General features: G+C 44.1%; 1 long non-coding RNA gene across 1 annotated transcript; it reads right to left on the bottom strand.

The window, feature by feature from the left end:
* Window positions 1-5,028: 5,028 nt before the first annotated feature.
* Window positions 5,029-7,164, bottom strand: LOC311586685. Its single transcript, XR_014775621.1, has 3 exons — window positions 7,096-7,164; window positions 6,313-6,453; window positions 5,029-5,114 (listed from the first exon to the last, which is right to left on the bottom strand). It is a non-coding gene; the product is annotated as an uncharacterized lncRNA (long non-coding RNA).
* Window positions 7,165-8,681: the final 1,517 nt, after the last annotated feature.

Here is an 8,681-nt window from a genome sequence, read left to right as displayed (position 1 = left end):
AGTAAGGCCTTGACCAGCTCCAACTTTCTACCTAAAGGCCAGAGCTAGAGTTCTCCATCTTACTGATTTCACCTAAATAGTTTTTTAAAATATGAACTCCCAGGATTCAAGATAACCCCCCACTCTCAGCCTGGGGCAGCTTTGCCCACAAAGACATTTGGCCACTGTTTTAAGCTATAACATGTTAGGGAAGGAGAGAGGCCTCCCTCTGGCTGCCTTTCAGTCACACAGTAGCTCTCTCTGCTGTCAGATACACTGATAAGATCCAGTGCCATGTATGGTCAGGGAACACAGTGCATATAGACTTAGTGCTGCCTGTAGTTCCAGGCACCCACAAGGCCTGTGACAGCCCTACAAATTAGAGGACATGAGACAAAACATGCGACACCAATTTATTGAACATGTAATATCGGGGTAGGTGTTTCCCTATCAAGCAGGGCATTCTTAAGTGTTTTGACCAAGAAGTGGAATGCCTTGCTGCTTTTCTCCATGAACTTGTTGGATGCTGCAAGTAAGCAGCTTATATTGACCTGCTCAGTATGAGGGATTCAGATTCCTGTATGAGTTCCTTGTGACATTTTATACAAGGAATATTTACGCAGAAGGAACCGTGTGCCGTCAGGGGACACCTCCTGTGCAGCTGTAAGTTGTCTCATAAACTGTAAGGCCTAGAAGGTGCCTACAAATGTCTGTGTGAATACAAGGTGAGAGTTGCAATTTTATCCTTATAACACATCAAAATTCTTATCATGTTTGCAATTCATACATTTGAGTAATAGTCACTCATGTCACCTCTCCAGGTTGGAACAAACCCACCCTCTGAAGCATCCGTAGCATTTACCACCATGCCCGAAACACAAGAAAAGGCAGTGAACAAACAAGAAAAAGATAGAAGAAAAGCTTATGAAAAACAAAGGCATGATACAGCTGGCAAGCTGGCTTCGGGGACGAAGGAAATGACTGCTGACACCAATGCCCTGAGTTCGATCCTTGGGACCCACACAGTTGAGGCTGAGCACTGAGTCCTGTGCATGTGTGCCGGGGCACAGCTGGACTCACATACAGATGCACAAGTAAGTAAATGAACAAATAAATGTAGAAAGCTAAGAGTGTGGAAAATGAGGTGTTGGTAATACTCGAGCATGCAACAATCATAGGAAACCGCCTACAATCTTAGAAACTGTTCAAGAATCGAGTGTGGGCTGTTTAGTGGTATTGCTGGGTGGTATTTACTGAGCCAGATGCTACACTAATCATTTGAAGTGTATTATCTGAGTTAATATTTGTAACACCTGTGGGCAGTGCTTGCTATGGGCCGAGCACTGAGTTTTTGGCTACACAGTGATGTGTAAGTGATAACACTTTCTGTAGAAACCATGTCTCAAAGTTTGATGTTGCCTTGTGGTCCAGTCCTTCCTGGTGATGCTGCCAGTAGCTCTGAGCTATAGCCTGCCCTCAGCCCTGCCTAGCAGGGAAGTCCTCAACACTCTCCTCCTTGTTGTGCTGCTGAGCTGAGCTGTACACTGAGCTGGCTGGATCTCATGTGCATGTACTTTCTAAGTAGTATGCTTTCGTCTGGTAATTGGCTTATTGGGACATGACCCCACCAGAGGTTCCGGAGCATCTGAGTGAGAAGCATAGCATGCTAGTCTGTTTTTTTACAGCAAACGTGATGGAAATCAGGAGACAACTTAGCAGTAAACTTGGTAAGGTCTTGCTCATCCACATTTCCAGGAAGGAGAGAGCAAAGGGCTTATGCTGAAGACAAAAGTGGGCACAAAACAGAGAAACAAGTTACATTATGTTTGAAAGGCATGCTGCCCGTGAAAATAACAGCCCAGAGGCTTATCAGAGGAAAAGCACATCAAAATATGAAATAAATCAAATACACAAGGAAAAGTGAACAGAAATGTTAGTGCACTCTAGTGTGTCACATTTGCCCTTTAGTAAATGCAGACCTTTATACACATTTAATAATACATTTCAGAAAGGTAATGACAATAAAAGAACAGACACATACCACACTTGAGCTCTCAAAAAACGGAAAGCATTTTATTTTAAAATGCTCATAATACATTAAAATAAGCTAATCATATATTTATTTGCAAAATAAATCTTAGTATGTCCTCAAAAATGGAAGTTTTATAATAGCAACACTTAAACATGCTTTCATTAAAATAATATAAATTACTAATGCCAAGTCAAATAAAACAAACCTAATCTCATAAAATTAAAAACAAAACCCCATATAAGTAACTTTTGTACCTATGAGGGGGGGAATGTAATTCCGAATTACTTTCAAAACAACGAGAAAGCTGGTATGGAAAACTATGGGATGTTACCATGGTTATGTGCAGGGGAAATTCACACGTTTTTAACATTTCATTATGAAGAAAAAAAAAAGATGGACACAGAGTTAGCATCAATAACCTGTGGAAGGGAACATCAGCCAACTTCAGGAAAAGCAAAATCGACGAAAACAGGCATGGCGCTCATTAGGAAGGAAAGGGGCCTCGCAGTTTTCTCTTAAAATCTCATCTGCAGAGTTTATTACTCTCACCTCTGGGCCAATAACCTAAGAAAGGTCTACGAGTCTAACTACAAATGGACGAAGGGGAAATCTGCGGCGGTGGATGCCTTGGGGAGTGTTTAAAGGCATCAGAAGTGTGCGCTGTGTCCTGCCCGCTGCTAATACACTTGTAAAGTTCTGTGGAAAAGATGCTTTTCCAGAAAAATGTAAATGATCAAAACAGACTAAGGATGAAGCAAAAGAGAAAGCTGAACTAGAAAAGAAAGAAAAAGGAAGACAAAGAAAGAAAGAAATAGTAAAAACCTGAGAGTGTTGCAGAAGGCTCGCTCCAGGAACAGCTCTGAAGTTACAAACAAGGGTTGTTTTCTCCAAGTTTGAAGAGGATGGAGGGAGACACCCAAGCTTCCTAGTTGATTTATAAAATGATCATGACCCTGATTTCAGAGTTGACAGCAACAGGACGAGGAAGGAGAGTCCAACTATCTCCCATGCCACAGCCAAGAGGGTACTACCAGCTGAAAGCCATGCGCTCCGGCTGAGCCGCAGCTTTCCCTAATGAGTTAACATGTGCACCGGTGTTAACAAACACCATAGCATCATAAAACTCTAGACGAATCAAATGTGAACACTACAAACTGAAAAGAAAACAAAGGCATTTTTGACTTGAGGGGGAAAAGGATGGATTTTAAGCCAGAAAATGTATGACTTCGTCCCTTAAAATTCAAAGTAATTTAAGTAAACTTCATTTAGAACTGGCAAGATACATGGAAAGTAGAAAAAAAGAAAAGGATCGAGGCTTGCACCGGTACAACAGCCTTAATAAGCCCGTGGCAACTTTAAAAGCAGCTTTTCAAAAGCATTTGGTTCATTAAACTACCAGGAAATACAGTGGCAGTTGGTGGTCATGTAAAACACACTGCAAAATATTATCAAGCTATACTGCCAAAACATATGCATGGAATATGTTATTTCTGAAGAGAAAGACATTGTGTTACAAATACATTGATTTTTTTTTCCAAGTTACAGGTGCATTTAAACCATTTCCAGCTGCTTTCCCTACGATTCTGATCACCCAGAACCAACGGAATTGAGGCAGGGGATTGCACTGAAGACTGCCGCAGAGACACAAAGGGATTGATAAAGACCGAGTCCCCTGCCGAATAACTGGTAAAAGAAAACGCGGAAACTAAGAGAATGAGGCAAATGAGACATTATCTGCAAGTATAATGCAATAATAAGATTGCACAGAATCTTGGGGTTTTTTTTTGTTTGTTTGGTTGGTTTTTTTTTGTTTGTTTTTTGGTTTTTTTGCTTTTGTTTTTTAAGTTTTAGAAAGTTTATTACAGATTCGCAGTTGAGAACTTGGGCAAGAGACCCACGCCATTTGGGTTAGGTGTGGCAAAAGGCGGGGTGGGGGTGGGGGGATGGGGGTGGGGGTTAGGCTCCAGAGAAAGAGTAAGGAAGCTGTGGATAGCAGAAACAGTGTATTTCGGGTCTGGCTAGCAGGGACACAGAAGAGAAGGGAAACGCGATGCCCTGCCCTTCTGAGTCAGGACTTAGGCACCCAGAGCTGAGAGAGCCTCGGGGTCACTCATGGCCGCTGCACTTGTGTGGGGGAGGATTCTGGGAAGGAAAAGTACATGATCTCACTAAAGGCGTAATTATTCACACTCTTTTTCTAGCATGGCTTAAGGTCGATCCACCTTCCTGCGGTGTGATTGCTTAGCCAGGTGATTGACACGTCCAACTGGATTAACTGTTTATGTTTTGGGTGGCTTGAAGGGCTGTTTTCCACCAGGCCAGAGAAGCAGCTTCCCTGTTGACCTTCCACAGAGTCTCAACCAAGGCTACTGTAACATCCCCTCCTCTGAAGAGGGGACACTAGTCTTTTGTAGAAATCAGACCAGGCGTCAGAGCGCCAAACACTTCTGCCGTTTAAAAAGTCTGTTTTGTCACGAATGACAAAATGAAACTGTTATGGTTTGGATGTGGAACGCCCCCCACCCCCAGCCTCCGCCACGGGCTTGAACCTGATCCCCAGCACTGTTTTGGGGGGGCGAGTGAAGCTTTTGAAACATGGGGCTCAGCTAAAGACCAGCCCTGAGGTTTGCATCAGCTTTCAGCTTCCTGAGTGAGCAAGCTGAGCCCCGGGCTCCTGCTGCCACACACAGCCAGCTATCATGCTGTGTCCCTGTCACCGTGGACTGAGGCCTCTCCTCTCTTGGGATGCTTCTGTCACGGCGGGGAGATAACACAGATAACTCCAAATTGATTGGATACTTGAAAAAAAAATCTGAGTGAAAAAGTAAATAAAATTAGGACAGAGCTAAAAGAGAGTGAGTGTTAGAGACAGAATTGATCTTTAAGTAAAAAATTTAAAGAAACAGTAAAAATAGTTTGGATAAATTAAACACATTAAACAACTATCGAATTTAATATCAAACCAGATTGGCCTGATAGATTATTTATTGATAGGTGAAGGTTAACATTCTAAGAATAGAAAGTGTGAATGTGTGCACAGACCACATGATTCTTACAGACACCAGTATCAAAGAGTGAAGGAGATGCCGGAGCCGAATAATTGCTAATTTACAGGAAAGAAAAATGCAAACGTTTAATCAATGTGGGAAATTTAACTTGCAGAGTTAACAAAATCAATAAAAAGCAATGTGTACACTGTGGAAACAGACTTCTGCTTTTCCCAGGGGACAAGAAGAAAACCCTGTCATGCAGCAGTGAAGAGCCACCAACTGGGCTGCCACCAAGTCGCTCTTTATCTTCCTAGCTGTGAGACTTTATCGTGTTACTCCTGAGCTTAGGAAAACAATATTGATGACGCTTAGGGCTAACGAGACAGAGTGAGTGAGCAGAGGACGATGCACAGGGCAGGGTAGGTGGGAAGTGCTCAGTAACCGCCCCCCTCAAAACTCCCTCTCCATGTCCGTAATCTATAATTCATAATGCGCTACAACCCCCAGGAAATAGTCAGGGACATACACATGTATGTGTGTATGTGTGTATGTATGTATGTTTGAGTGCACATATGTAAGTATACGCACACACACATATATATGTTTATGTGGCTAAGTGATTATAGCAGCTCTATTTAAAATAGCAGGAAACTGAAAGCCCCCCAAATCCCCAGTGTTTGAGACTTCGTTTAATAGACTGAGAGTCCAATCCAAAGCTGATCACGCTAAGACAGTAAAATCTTGTCCCCAAAGAACATTTAAGGACATTGGGTTAAAGTTCACCATAAAATGGTCTTTAAAAGAGATACAAAGTGTGCGTGAAATATGAGATGCATTTGGTTGTCCATACAGATGGATATTGAGGGATATATGTATATATTGTTCAGAGATACTATGAACATAGCATTAAGCTGTGGTTATTTCTGGTGTGTGAGGTTATGGGTTTAATTTTCCTAACAGTATTCTGTATGCTTCCCCATTTTTTCAGTGCATATAAATGACTTTCTTAGTCCGGAGAACGTGTCTCAGAGCAATGTTGTGACATTTTCACTTAGTCACTAGTATGCAACACATTGCTCTGCCAGCTCTTGTAGCCAGTTCTCCCTGTGGCTTCTGCTCCACTTTTGCCTTTGGGTCTGGTTGGTGCTGCAGGCTGGCCGTTCACTCCTGCTGTCAGCAGAGAGCAGCCCGGAGCAGCTCCTCAGGGCTGCATTTCCCTCCTCAGCCACCTTCCTCCTTAACTGATCTACTAAAAAATCACACAAAATAGCATTTAATCACTATGCCTAATTCAACATCCTGTTCACTTACCATATAAGGGAACTGTGGAGTTAGGGCTTGGTGAGCCGGACTCCCAGCTTCTGAGCTAGCGCACAAGTAGGGGAGGCCTGGGCTACTCTGTGACAAACACAGGCTGGAAGCATCACGTGCCAGGCTGAGCAAGTAGAAACACTGCATGGGATAAATAATGCATGAAATGTATTTAAAAGTTCTTTACATCGAACTGAAATTCAAATTTAACTAGGAAGACCATTTTTATTTTGCAGATCCAGCTAAATCATTCTTATTCCCTCTGCCTTTTCTCTAAGCCCATGTTACAGGTGAGGGGCCTGGGCGTCAGGGAGGCTTCAGTATTTTCTATTTTCCCATCTCATCAGCAGGACTCGACTTCAATCCCAGTCTCTCTTCTGGCTTTCAGGTATGCAGAGCCTTCCCCGAGGTAACTTTTGTGTCTGTGTCTGAATATTTCACCAGCTCAGGACAGAGGGATTTTTCTCTGCTTCTGCATGGTAAACTGTCCCCCCTTGCCCCCGCCGCCACCCCAGTTAGCCCTCAGAGGCCAGCAGAGCATGGGGAAGTGAAGCTAAGTCACAGGGAGCCTTGGAGCAGACTCCGTATCTGTCCATGGCTTGCGCACCATGCCCTTTCTGATTCTGTTGAGCAAAGGACTCACCATGGGTGGCTATTTTGTGTATCCCATGGAGTGGACACAGAAGGACAATGGTTTCTTTGTCACAGATTAGCCTTTCTGTCAGGGTCTAGCCCTAATGTACACAAACAGAAGAGCTGTTCAAGAAGGCCTGAGGTACTTACCAGCTCTGGCCAGGGGTAGATTTCACTGAGCTGCACCATGGCACTCCATGGCATGCCAAGGGAGCTTCCTGCAGACCCTGTGGTGAGAGTAACAGCAGTCTTCCTGATTCATAGTAAAGCATTCAGGGGCAGGGGTGCGGGCTGATGTGGCAGGTGGCAGGACTCCACCTTCTAAGAGACATGTCTGAGTTCTAGGCTCACCCTTGTTAAGCACACACTCTACTTGATCGACACTTGTTCCATTTTTTCCCTGTTATTGTAACTGAATACCATGGGCTGGGAAACTGAGGGAGGCAAGTGTAGTTTTTTACCTTTCTATAGGACGGAAAGCCATGGTTGAGGGACTGCATCTAGTGGAGGTTTTCGTATTAATAAGGACTCTATCATCTCCAGGAGAAGGAGGGCATCACGTGGGGAGACAGAGTGGGCTCCCAGGCTCAGATGACTCTATAAAGCCACTAATGCTATTGAAGGGGCCCCACCATCATGACCTCACCAGACTCCACCAGAGGCCCTACCTGAAATACCACGGGGGGTGGGGTGGGGGGGGTTTACAATCTCAATACCTCACAGTTGGGATTAAATGTTAGCATGAGTCTCTGCAGGGCCCTTCAAACCACAGTAGCACTCCACCAGGTTCCAGAGATGACAAAGTAACCAACGTGTATCTGCTTGCCTTAGTCAGGCTACAGCTGGAAACACATGGATGGACCACTGAGCTTAATTGTCCCAGCAAAGGTAGCTTTCATATTGGCAGCCAGTTGCCCCTCCTTGTAGGGTGCTAGGATGGTCTTATCAATGACCTGATTATTGAAGAAACATCTTGAAATTATGGAGAAAAATATTCGTGAAACTTTGCTATTATGCTTAGAACATTCCACATGTAGACAGGTAAGCCAAGTTATTTTCTCCTGAATCACTTATCCTAGTTAGTCCTGAGTACCACAGTCACCCAGGGACAACTGGCTCTCCTTTGCTCTATCATTTCTGGCTTACCAAGGGAGAAGCTGAGCTCAGCAGATCTCTTCAGGTGTGTATGCCCCACCTGGACACTAGAAGGGTTTTGTTGTCTTAGTCCAAGTCCTCTGCTCAAGGCCAGATGTTGCTGGCATCACCTTGCTGGCCGTCCTGTTGGCACACCAGCCTTTTCCAGTGAAAGAAGGGCCAGAGAACAGAGCACAGGGTTAAGGCTGCTACCAAACCAGAGGTTCTCTGGGGTTCCAGACATCTGCCCTTCTGCGTTCCTGAAGCCTCAGGCTTCTGGCTGCTGTGCTGGGGGGATGGGATGATTGTGCCATATTTTCGTAGATAGAGCATGGATGTGCAGGCCCTCTTCTGCCTTGGATGATGTTACAGGCCAAAAGCCGCTTATCCAAAATGCAAGGACAATAAGTGTTTTAAGGTTTCAGACTGTTTTGTTTTAGAGTTTGGAATATTTGAACACACACACACACACACACACACACACACACACACACACACACACACAGATTCCAATTGCTTGGGACTGTCATCAAAGTCTAAATAAACACAAGACTCATTTGTAATTCCTGTTCATCTTTTGTACAGAGCCTGGAGGGAAGTCT

Source organism: Acomys minous (assembly GCF_964271855.1).
Source record: "Acomys minous genome assembly, chromosome: 16".
Classification (NCBI taxonomy): domain Eukaryota; kingdom Metazoa; phylum Chordata; class Mammalia; order Rodentia; family Muridae; genus Acomys; species Acomys minous.
The sequence above is the reverse complement of the archived record's forward strand: the minus strand, read 5'-3'. Positions and strand labels throughout refer to the sequence as shown.